Consider the following 11,023-nt stretch of genomic DNA (forward strand, 5'->3'; position numbering starts at 1 on the left):
CCTATCACTTCAGTGATACTAGAACACAAATTTATCATTCATTTCCCTGTCCCCGGTGGTTACATACGGAGCCTAGATTCAGTTATTTAGAACAATGACACATAGAATTAGGACTAGTTGAGCTGACAACGTGGAAGACAATTCAACATCCTCTAAAACATGAAAATAAAACTGATGACCGCAGCATTGATTCCAATTATATACTTACATATTCTCTTGTGTGGGAGACATTCGGGCTGGTTAGGAGCTGCATAGAGTTAGTGCATATTTACTACTCAGGCTGTCCGTGTTTCAAACACTGTGTTCGTGAAAAACAACTCTTAGAACCAAGTAATGCTCTCTCCTTTCTCACCAAAACTTTTACAAAAATTACTAGCACATAAATTGCTTATTTGGCTTTTTAGTTTTATGTGTTTTTATCAATTGTGGGCAACAATATAGCCATGTTTTTAACAGCTATGGACAACTAACACTATGCTTGCTCTCCTCTTGTGCCAGCCCATTGGTTTATCGATGAAGCCAAGACACAAGGCTGAACCCTTTGCCCGCTGTCAAACAGCTCGTGAGTGGTGGAGCTGAAATTCAGACCCAGGCACTCTCCACGTGAGTTTATGCTCTGTATAAAAGCAGACTTTGAAGTTGGGTAGTTGAATCCTGACTGCTACTTACTAATTGTAAAACCGTCTCTGAGCTACAAAGCCCTTCTAAAACTATTTCTGAAACCCTTACTAAGCCGAGGCTTTCTCATCTCTGAAACGAGAATAGTGCTTACGGTTCCCGTGAGGACTAATTAGGTAATAGAGGTCTCGAGAGGGCTTGGGAGGAGAGCAGGTGCCCAACAGCAGTTATCCAGGATACTTACTGTGAAATGGGGCAGGACCTTACCTCTATTATGCTTATATAATCATATCATTAAGAATTTAATGATACAACTCAACTGAGACAAAAGAGGGTTTCACATAGTTCACAGACATCTTTCAGGAAGAGTCTTAGTGAGTAGACACGCAAGACCTAACACAGTGGTTAAAATGAAACCAGGGTGAAGCTTGGAGCGTGTCATGGTAGGGAAGAAAGCCCTTGTTTTGTGAAAATATCTTGCAGCTGTTCGGTGGAAACCTTTATGCAGAGAGCGCTGACGATTACAGAATCCTGTCTACCTTCACCATTACAGTGACGTGGTCTCCACGTCATTCTAGTAAAGCTGATGGCTCTGCAGTTCAGGGAAATGGTCTTAGGAACAGTTGTGAGCTGTGCTTTCTCTGCCGGTGGAGGTCCTTTCTGCAGGCCTCACTCTTTCTTCCCGCCTGCCCGCCCGCGGGCCCATGATACACACCGTGGCAGAACGCAAGCAGCGCTCTGCTCTCATGCGGCAGGATGGGGGGGGGGGGAATACGGCTTTCGCAGGAGCTGCTCAAGACAGGTGGCTTCGACCGTCTCTCCAGTTTTGAATGGGAATACTTTGCAAATAACAAAGGGCCTTCCCCTTATTCCTAAACACAAATACACTTTTCCTGATTCAACATGTGTGAAAGCAAAATGACCAGCCAGAGAAGAGAGTGATTGGACTGATGGTAACTAATCAATCTAACAATTTATTGATCAATTATCAGGTGCCAGGCTATTCTAAGTTTTTTTTACATATTAATATAACTCAGTCTTCCTAACAATTATGTGAAGTAGCATTATTACTTCCGTTGCCACTTTACAGATCATGAAACCGAGGCCCAGAGAGTTAAGTAATGTGCCTGAGTTCATACCTCCGAGGTGAAGTGGGATTCTGGCCCAAGCTCTCTGACTCTGAAGCCTGTAGTTGTTTGTTTTTTTAGAGAGAGAGCCCAGGATGGGGCGGGGTGGGGGTGGTGGAGTGGGGGGGAGAGAATCTTAAGCAGACTCCCTGCTGAGTGTGGAGCCCAAGGCAGGGCTCAGTCTCACTACCCTGAGATTATGACCTGAGCTGAGATCGAGAGTCGGACACTTAACCGACGGACCTCCCCCCCCAGGCACCCCTGAGCCTGTAATTTTTCTCACTGTGCTATGCCACCTGCCCAAGTGGATCTTCAAAGATTATGAACACCCAAACACAGAAGTGGGGAAGATACCATGCTACTAATTTGCAGGGAATTAACGCCTCCCTATCAGGCTGGGCTAGTACCTTAACCAAATCTCAGTACCTTAACACAGAAACAGGTGTATTTCCTGCTCAGGCAAAATCGACTGCAGATCCAGTGACTGTCCTGGGCGGCGGTCCTCTGTGAGGTCCCTCAGCCCTTCCGGGTGAGGGCGGCTTCCCCATCCTTTAGCTTCATCATCTGAAGCATTTTCCTGGGAAGCTGTGGCAGGAAGGAGAGCCCCTCAGGGTCTTGCACAAGTAGTTACAATGTGGCCCAGAAGTAACTCAGGTTGTCCCTGCTCAGAGCTCATGAGCCAGAACTAGTTTCAAGGCCCTGCCCGAACATGGGGAAGGAGACAAGTTGCAGGCAGTCTGCCATGTGCCGGGAAGGAGAGCCCAACAGGGTAGCAGCGAGCAGCGCCAGCGCCTGCCACTCCACCGAGCTCTCCTCTCCGCTTCTCCCACCACGGTAGTTACAGACAACCCTGTCACACTCTGGGAAAATACTGCTGTGGTTAAAGGCCCCCGAGACAGGTTCAAGGAATAACAGTTCTTTGGACAAAAATTGAGGGGCAGCGTCGGGCTGGCAGGTTTCCTGGTGACGTGTCCCTTTTGACGGTCCCAAAATGGTAGCAAGACATTGGCCCTGCACCCACAGGTTTCTGACCATAGATTGGAGAAAAGCCTCTGTAAGTAAAGCGACAGCATGACTTGCTCCAGTCCCAGAGACATGCAGGAAGGCTTGCAAAGGGCCCGCGGTGCTCCGTGAATGCTGTTTGAGAGTCAAATACAGCCACCGTCCCTCTGCTTCCACAAACATGCCAAGTCCACTTCCATCTCAGACCGACATTCCTCCTGCAGCAATGCTCAGGTCCCAGATGTTTATGATACTTGCTCTCTCACTTTAAGTCTTTGACCAGACATCAGCACCTGGGAAAAGACTTCCCTTGACCACCCTACCTAAAACAACATCCCCAGTTACTCTTGGTCTACTCACTCTGCTTTCCCGTGCTAGATATGTGATAGCTATTCCTCCTCCAGAGTGTGAACTCCAAGAGCGCAAGAACTCTGTCTTGTTCCCTGTTAGATCCTAGTGCCTGAAACAGTGCTACAGCCATAATGTGCATCGGTATTTGTTGAACGGATGTACTGACAGGTCTCTATTTTCCACAGTAATGCAGTGGAGGGAAGGCACTCAGAAACCCTTCGTTTGGGTACTGGGATAAAACAGATGATCTTTCTTCATCAGCAGGAATGAACCCAACATCACTTGTCTGGTTGACTTTCATACACTACAAGCACATTTGCCTTAGCGGTGTTGCTCGATGGCCCCAAAAGGAAAGCAAGGAGGCTTAGATGATCTCAAAATGCCGGGGTGATTGGACACCTGGATGAGAACTAATCAGAAAACCTTTATAAAGGAGTTCAGTTCTGAAAATTATTTGGAAATTAGTGAAGGGGAGTTACCTGGAGGAGAAGAATGGAGACGTTCTGAGTGTCCAGGAGGGCTTTCTTCCCACACTGCCATCACCCTACAAAGCACATTAGGGTGTGGGCCCAAGAAAATGTAATGAACCCAGGTCATGGCAACTTTGGAAGAGAAGGGAAAACTGAGGCTTGGATAGTTTTCCACAAACCTCTATAGTAACCTGTGTACCAAGGGATGGTACAATCTAGGGAAACATAGGTGAGTTAGTTCCTGAATGGGCTCCTTCTTTAAGCTACATGAGTTTTGAAGGGAATAGCTAAAACATCTCACGATGTTCCCGAGACCATACAGGATAAAGTTACTGGAAGTCTTGAGCCTTGGAAGCCTCAAGAACTTTCCGAAAGTAATTGCCATGGATTCTGGATCTCACTGTTGTCTGGCCCCTCCTGATCTAGAAGCTCCCCCTTCCCTTGGTGGTCCTCTCAATGCCACTTGGCAAGTTTTTTACACTGATTATGGTGGGAAATGGTTCTCTTCCTACCAGAGCTTATGATTATTAGGGTGCCAAAGGCTATCTTGACTTTTTGATTTTTATGGTTCTTTTCTTTAAAAAAACAAAAACAAAAAACCTAAACAAGGAGGAGGAGCTTCCTTGGTGGTAGGCAAAAGCACCCAATGTTGGATTCAGAAGGCACTTTGTTACACTAATAACAAGTGGGTTTTCCAGGATAGATGGCATCGCTGTTCTGCTTCAAGGTCATCTTGGCTCTCGGGGATGTTTCTGCCTTACACAAACGGGCACCTTTCGTCCCCTATCTTGGCTAATGTGATGTTTGTCCAAAGACCTCCTTATTGTCCAGGAAGGTACCTGATCGCCTGCCTGGCCTCCTCCTGAGCTCCTCAGTGGCATGTTCAGCAAACCCATAACCCACCACTACAGAGAAAGACGGGAGACCTGGAGCGGGAGGCCACAAACGTATGAGTCAGCCCAAGTGTGCGCACACCTCTCAGAAGAAAAGAGTTTACACTTGTTCTCATTGACCCTAAATGGTGGAAGCAATCAGAAAGGGATCACCATCCAGCAAGGATGTTGTAGAAGGGATGGAATCATTAGGTGGGTCATCAGAGCAAGCCTTTAAAGCCCTTCCCAACCTGGAGGCTGTGTGATACCTGTGAAGTCCTGAGGATTGGGGGCCAATGCCACTTGGAGGTCATCCGGGGCTGCTGGCTTTGCTGCCTGGTGAGCGCACTGCTCTCTCTACCGGCAGTGCTCTTCTTGCCCCTCCCTCTGCATGGCATCTGACCCCTCCAAGACTTCCAGTAGCACTTCGATCCAAACTATTCACTCTGGCCTGTATGATCTGGCTTTCTTACTTCGTCCCGATCTCTCTCTCTCATTACAGTTAGACACTGGCCTCTTTTAAAATCCGCCTCCCCCCACCCCGCGCCCCGGGTTCCTTGTATATGTTCTTCTGTCTGCCTAGAATGCTCTCCTGATGGTAGGTCCCTTCTCTTCCCTGTGATCTCACTGCATCAGGGAGGCTTTCCTTAATGTCCCAGTTTGAGGTAGCTGCTTGATCATGTCACCCTCTCAATACTCTACATAGCACTTATCACTCAGAAATTATTTGTAATTACTGGTTTATCCATTAATTGTCTGTCTCTTCACTAGTTTGTAAGCTCCATGAGCACTTTGCACACGGTATGTACTCCAGTAGGTTTGTTGAATGAACAAACGGACTAATGAATGATGTTTACGAAGAAAGGGGTCACAGAAGCAATAATTTCAGAGAACTTTGTTATTTTTGTCCACGCTCAGCCCCTCAGGAGAAGACTGTCCTTTGTAACCACAAGGGGTCTCTTCCCGTGATGTTGGCCTCAGCATGCCTACTGCGCAGAAATTGAAGCAGCCACCAGATGGCGCTGTTGATACACTTTTCATTCGCAAATGGTCCTGTTTCTCGGAAGGGTCCAGTAGTCCCCCGGACCTGATTCAACAGGCTGGTTGGTGCTTTGTTCTCCATCTCCTCCCCCGCCTCCCCGCCCCCCCCCCCCCCCCCCGCTTTTACAGAGCAGTTTAAGGGCAGTGGCCTGCAGCAAATGCTGGGAGCTGATAGGAGGAGCTGCTTCTTTGGAACCAGCGCTAAAAAAGGAAGGGTAAGATGTGAACGGTGCCACCCAGGACTTGGATAAAAACGTCATCCGTCTAGAGAACTCTCATGGGGGCTTGCCTCCACTGTGAGATTCCATAATTTCGAAGGATGATTTTATGATTTTAAATTTCCAAAGCCTGTTTATTGGCATTTTCAGGAAATGGCATAAAGCACGTAGAGCCTGGCTTCTCTGTTCTACACACCACTAAATTAGGTGTCTCTTTGATGGCCAGAGAACTTGGATTTTTACAAAGAACTCTCCAGAAGATTCAGTGTCATCCATGATTTAGGAGCCATCCCTCCAGTTTCCCTTCTAGGCCCTGTCAGTCCTGCCTCTCACCCCGCTGCCTGTCTGAGCTTAACCTGGCCCCAGGCCAGGGTCACCCAAGTATGGTTTCAGGATCTTCATTGTTAATGGGAGTCTCCCAGCCCCCAAAGATCACGTGATCCCAAGGTTTGTAGAATAAAGGATCAAAGAGATTTGTTCGGTTTTTTCAGCTGTAGAATTGCTTAGATCCACACCATACCGTAGTACATTAAAGTCCGTAAGAGGAATATTAATGATGGATCACAGAAACATTTTATCCACAGAACATTTCTTCAGAATATAAGAAGCGTTGTCTAGTTGAACATGATCTGGACGAGGTGTCAGGAATTTTTGGTTTTGGTCACAGCTTCATTATTATTATTATTATTATTATTATTATTATTATTATTATTATTTTGAGAGGGACAGAGTGTGAGCACACCTGTGGGGGTGGGGGGGCCAAGGTGGAGGGAGAGAGAGAACCTCAAGCAGGTCCCACGCTGAGCTCAGAGCCTGACCCTGAGCTCCATCAATCTCACGACCCTGAGATCATGACCTGAGCTGAAATCAAGAGTCAAATGCTCAACTCACTGAGCCCCCCAGGCGCCCCTCAGCTTCTTTATTAATAACAGCATGACTAAGGTATTCATGCCCACAGGATTCCATACCAAATTTGAGGATACTGGCCATGTGACTTTGCTAAGTTATTCCATCCCTCGAAGCCTCGGTTGCCTTAGCTGTAAAATGGCCTAGTGCTTGCAGTTATGACTGTTTTAGAAATAGTTGAGGAAGGAACAAACTGACCTACAAGAACAGAGCGGGGCGCCGTGGAAGTGAGAGGTGGCGGTGTGTCTAGTGGGATGTGAGAATTAGTCAAAAACCTCCCTAGAGCTGAAGGTTTTCTTTTTTCTTTTTAAAGATTTATTTATTTATTTTTATTTGGAGACAGAGAGAGAGAGCACACAGAAGGAGAGAGAGCGAGGGAGAAGCAGACTCCCTGCTGAGCAGGGAGCCCGACGTGGGGCTCGATCCCAGGACTCTGAGATCATGACCTGAACCAAAGGCAGACACTTAACCGACTGAGCCACCTAGGCGCCCAAGGTGAAGGTTTTCAAGGCAGACTATACATTTATAAACATTTATTATAATAGGTGTCATCTGTAACAACTTCTCTGTAATGGAACTAAGTGACTAGTTTTAGTGATTAGTTTTAGAAGTCAAATAGAATCACAGGCCTTTATAATGAAACATCAGCTCCCATTCACTTCCCAATTTCTACTGCCTCTCGAGACAACCTTTTACAATTCCTCTAGGTGTCTCTTCTGGTATTTACCACCCACTTTCTAAATAATGTGCTATTTCTTGATTTTTCCATGTTAGACATCATGTATTAACTTCCCACTGAGGATGGGGGTGAACTTCTTGGGCTCGTGCTATGTCTGGTTACTGCCCCAGCCCTGCCCAACAGCACACACGCGTCTGCACTCCATGTGCGTTTTTAATTCTAGTTACAGTACAGAGCCCTTTAATCAATATCCAATATTTTCGATGTACTTATTAATTCATCCTTGGCGTCTGTTGCAGAACTGTAAATTTCCTCTCAATATGGTTCCACACATCACATGCTCTCTGCTTCTGTGTGTTTTTCTTTTTGGAGAGTGGGGATGAAGAGGTGTCCCCTGGAGCCCTTCCTCTTCCCACTCAAATCTAGAATGGTGGTTCTCTGGACCTTCTGCACAGCTGTGATTGCTGTGGGAATACCCTTGACCTCTCTTCGCAGGGATTCCCTTATTTCCTGAATCCCACCTTCCTGTCTTATTTTATTCCTTCTTTGTGATGGAAAAAGGTGCAAGGGAAATAATTTTTGTGAATTTGCATCTCTGAAAAACATTTTTTTTTTCCTACCATGCCCTTTTTGATGGTTTGGATCAATATAGAATTCTAGACCGAAAATCAATTCCCCTTATATTCTGAATTTCTTTTTTTCTTTTCTTTTTCCTTTTTTTTCTTTTTCTTTCTTTCTTTCTTTTTTCTTTTTTTTTTTTTTTTTTTTTTTTTTGGTCTTCTGTGGCAAATCCAGCTGTTGAGAAGTCTGATGTCATTCTGTTTCTTGATCCTTACATGTGAACTATTTTCCTCTTTGGAAACTTTTATGATATCCTTTTTCCTGGTTTTCTGAATTTTAATGGCGATGTACCTCAGTGGGGGTCTTTTAAAACTAATTGTGCTGGGCACTCAGTGGCTCTTTCAAATAGGAAATATATGGTCTTCAGTTCTGGGGATCTAAAATATCTTTAAATTTTCATCTCAGTTATTTTCCCAACACCTGCTATTTGGATGTTGGAACTTCTGAGTTGATCTTTGATTTGACTTCTCTTATCTATTTTCTCCTATTGTCCATCTGTGACATTTTGTTTTACTTTGTGGGACATTGACTCATTTAAAAATGAATCCTTACAACGAATTTTTTATACTTCTATATTTTTGACTTCCAAGAGTTCTTTCTTGGTCTTTGAGTGTTCTCCTCATTTATATCTTTGTGTTCTTGTTAGTGGATCCAGGCAGGACCTAGCTCTCTAAAATATTAAATGAGTTTTTATTATTTTTCTTCTCTCCCCTCCATTTCTTTTCCCTCTTAATTTTCTTTCATCTGTGTATTTTTGTTTCTGTCCCTTATGTTAGAAACTTTCCTCACATCTGACAATCAGTGGTTACTAGTTCAAATCTGAGTGAATCGTGTGCACGCAGCTATGCACACCCACACTGATTGGGGGGTGCGTTGAGGCAAGGCTAACTGGCTAGTGCAGCAATGCAATTGGCAGAATAATGCCCCCCCCAAGATGGCTGTGCTCTAACCCCTGGCACTTGTGACTGTGTTAGGTTGACATGGCAAAGGGACATTAAAAGTTGCAAATCAGCTGATCCCAAGATAGATTCTCTGTGGCCCTAATATAATCACAAGAATCCTTAGAGTAGAAGACAGGGCAGCAGAAGAGAGTGAGGAGAAGAGATGTGGAAGCCAGGCTGGAGTGATGCCATGTGAGAAGGACTCAACTCATCATTGCTGCTTTGATGATGGAGCCATGAGGGGCCACGAACCAAGGGATGCAGGAGGCCCCTAGAAGCTGGAAAAGGCAAGAAAATATATTGTCCCCTACAGCCTCCAGAAAGGAAGACACCCCTGTTGACAGCTTGATTTCAGCCCGGTGAGACTCATGTAGGACATCTTAACTTTAGAACCGTAAGACAATAAATGCATGTTTTTGACAATAAATACAGCAGCCATAGAAAACTGACATAAAGACCCACAAATGTTATAGCTAAGGAAGCAGGAGAATCAAAATAGCCAGGAAAATGTTTCTGAGACCTGTCATAGTGGGAGGAACAAGAGGTCTCTGGAAGTCAGCCCAATTTGTGGTGCCTGCTATGTCCATCTGGAGAATTCTGCTGTCTTCTCAATAGCCCCAAGGGCATTCACTTGGACAGGAATGTGGGGCTTTCTAATTACTCCTGAACACATCTGACTTCTTTTCCAATATTTTTTTATCATGATTTGCCTCAGGTCTCCCCTACCTTTGAAGGAAAAAGCAAGGACATTTTAGAGTCAACATATGTGCAGTCTCCTTGACTGTTGATACTAGTTTGGGTAGAGAGGCGGCCCCCTGACTCGAGATACTGAGCAGTGGTCAAGCCCACGTAGGTCAGGGCTAAGGACCATGTCATGTGGCTCATCCTTTCACTCTCTTACTGATGCCTTTTGACGACCTGAAACTAATTAACTACTTAGTTAATTCTCTTAGTTTTTGTTTATTTGAAAATGTTTTCATTTCACCTTCATTCTTTTTTCTTAAGGTGTCTTTATTTTAGAGAACGCGTGCGCACGCACACACACACACACATACACACACAGGAGAGGAAGAGAGAGAATCCTCAAGTAGACTTCGAGTTGAGCGTGGAGTCTGACACCGGGCTCAATCTCACGACCCTGAGATTATGACCGGAGCTGAAATCAAGAATTGGACGCTTAACCCACTGAGCCACCCGGGAGCCCCTCACCTTCATTCTTAAAGGACATTTTCCTTGGATATAGGCTGGCTCTTACTTTCTTTTCATTAACTGCTTACCTCTGTTGTTTCTGTGAAGAAATCTGCTTTAAGTTCAATTGTTACTCCCGTTAAGGTGATCTGTTTTATCGCCCCTTCTGGTTGCATTTAAGATCTGCATTTTGTCTTTATTTTATTTTATTTTTTAGTTATTTTACTACAGTGTGCTTAGATGTGGAGATGATGTGTGTGTAGATATACACACATGTATACAAAAATATAAAATACATATGACATATATTTTTAATGTAGTTGGCTTAGGGGTGTAGAACCTTTTAAATCTATGGCTTAGTATTTTTCGGCATTTTTGTAAAGTTCTCAGCTGTTGTATCCCTAAATATTGTCTCTGCCTTGTTTTCCCTTGGCTCTCCTGACATGCCAAGTGTATGCGTGTTAGACCCTCACCACACCTTCTCTGTTTCTTACTCTCCTACTTTCCATTGTTTGGTGTCTCCATGCTTCATTCTGGACATTTTCTTTTCACCAGTTCATAAATTCAATAATTACCTTTTCAGATTAATTTAATCTACTATTAAATCCATTGAGTTTTAAAAATAGACTTTTGTATTTTTCAGTTCTGGAATACTCTTTAAAAAAATAGTTCTCCTTCTCTGCCAAAATTCCCTCTAGTGGCTTTTGTCATCTTAAACACACATGCATAGATATTTTAAAGTTCATGTCCAGTAACTCCTGTTCCTGTTGTCCCTGTAAGTCTGTTTCTATTGCCTACTTTTTCTCTTAGTTTCTCTTCTTTCCTTCTTGTGTGTTTGTTATTTCTTCTTGTGTGCTGACCATTAACTTTGAAAAATTGTTTGCTAAAAGAATTTGAGGACTGGAATAACATTGCCTTGCTCCAGAAAAGATACATGCTTGCTTCCGCTGTGCACGTAAGAAGGCCAACACTTGGAGTTACCTAATCCA

The sequence above is a fragment of the Ursus americanus genome, chromosome 16 (assembly GCF_024610735.1).
Source record: "Ursus americanus isolate L20-20 chromosome 16, mUrsAme1.1.p, whole genome shotgun sequence".
Classification (NCBI taxonomy): domain Eukaryota; kingdom Metazoa; phylum Chordata; class Mammalia; order Carnivora; family Ursidae; genus Ursus; species Ursus americanus.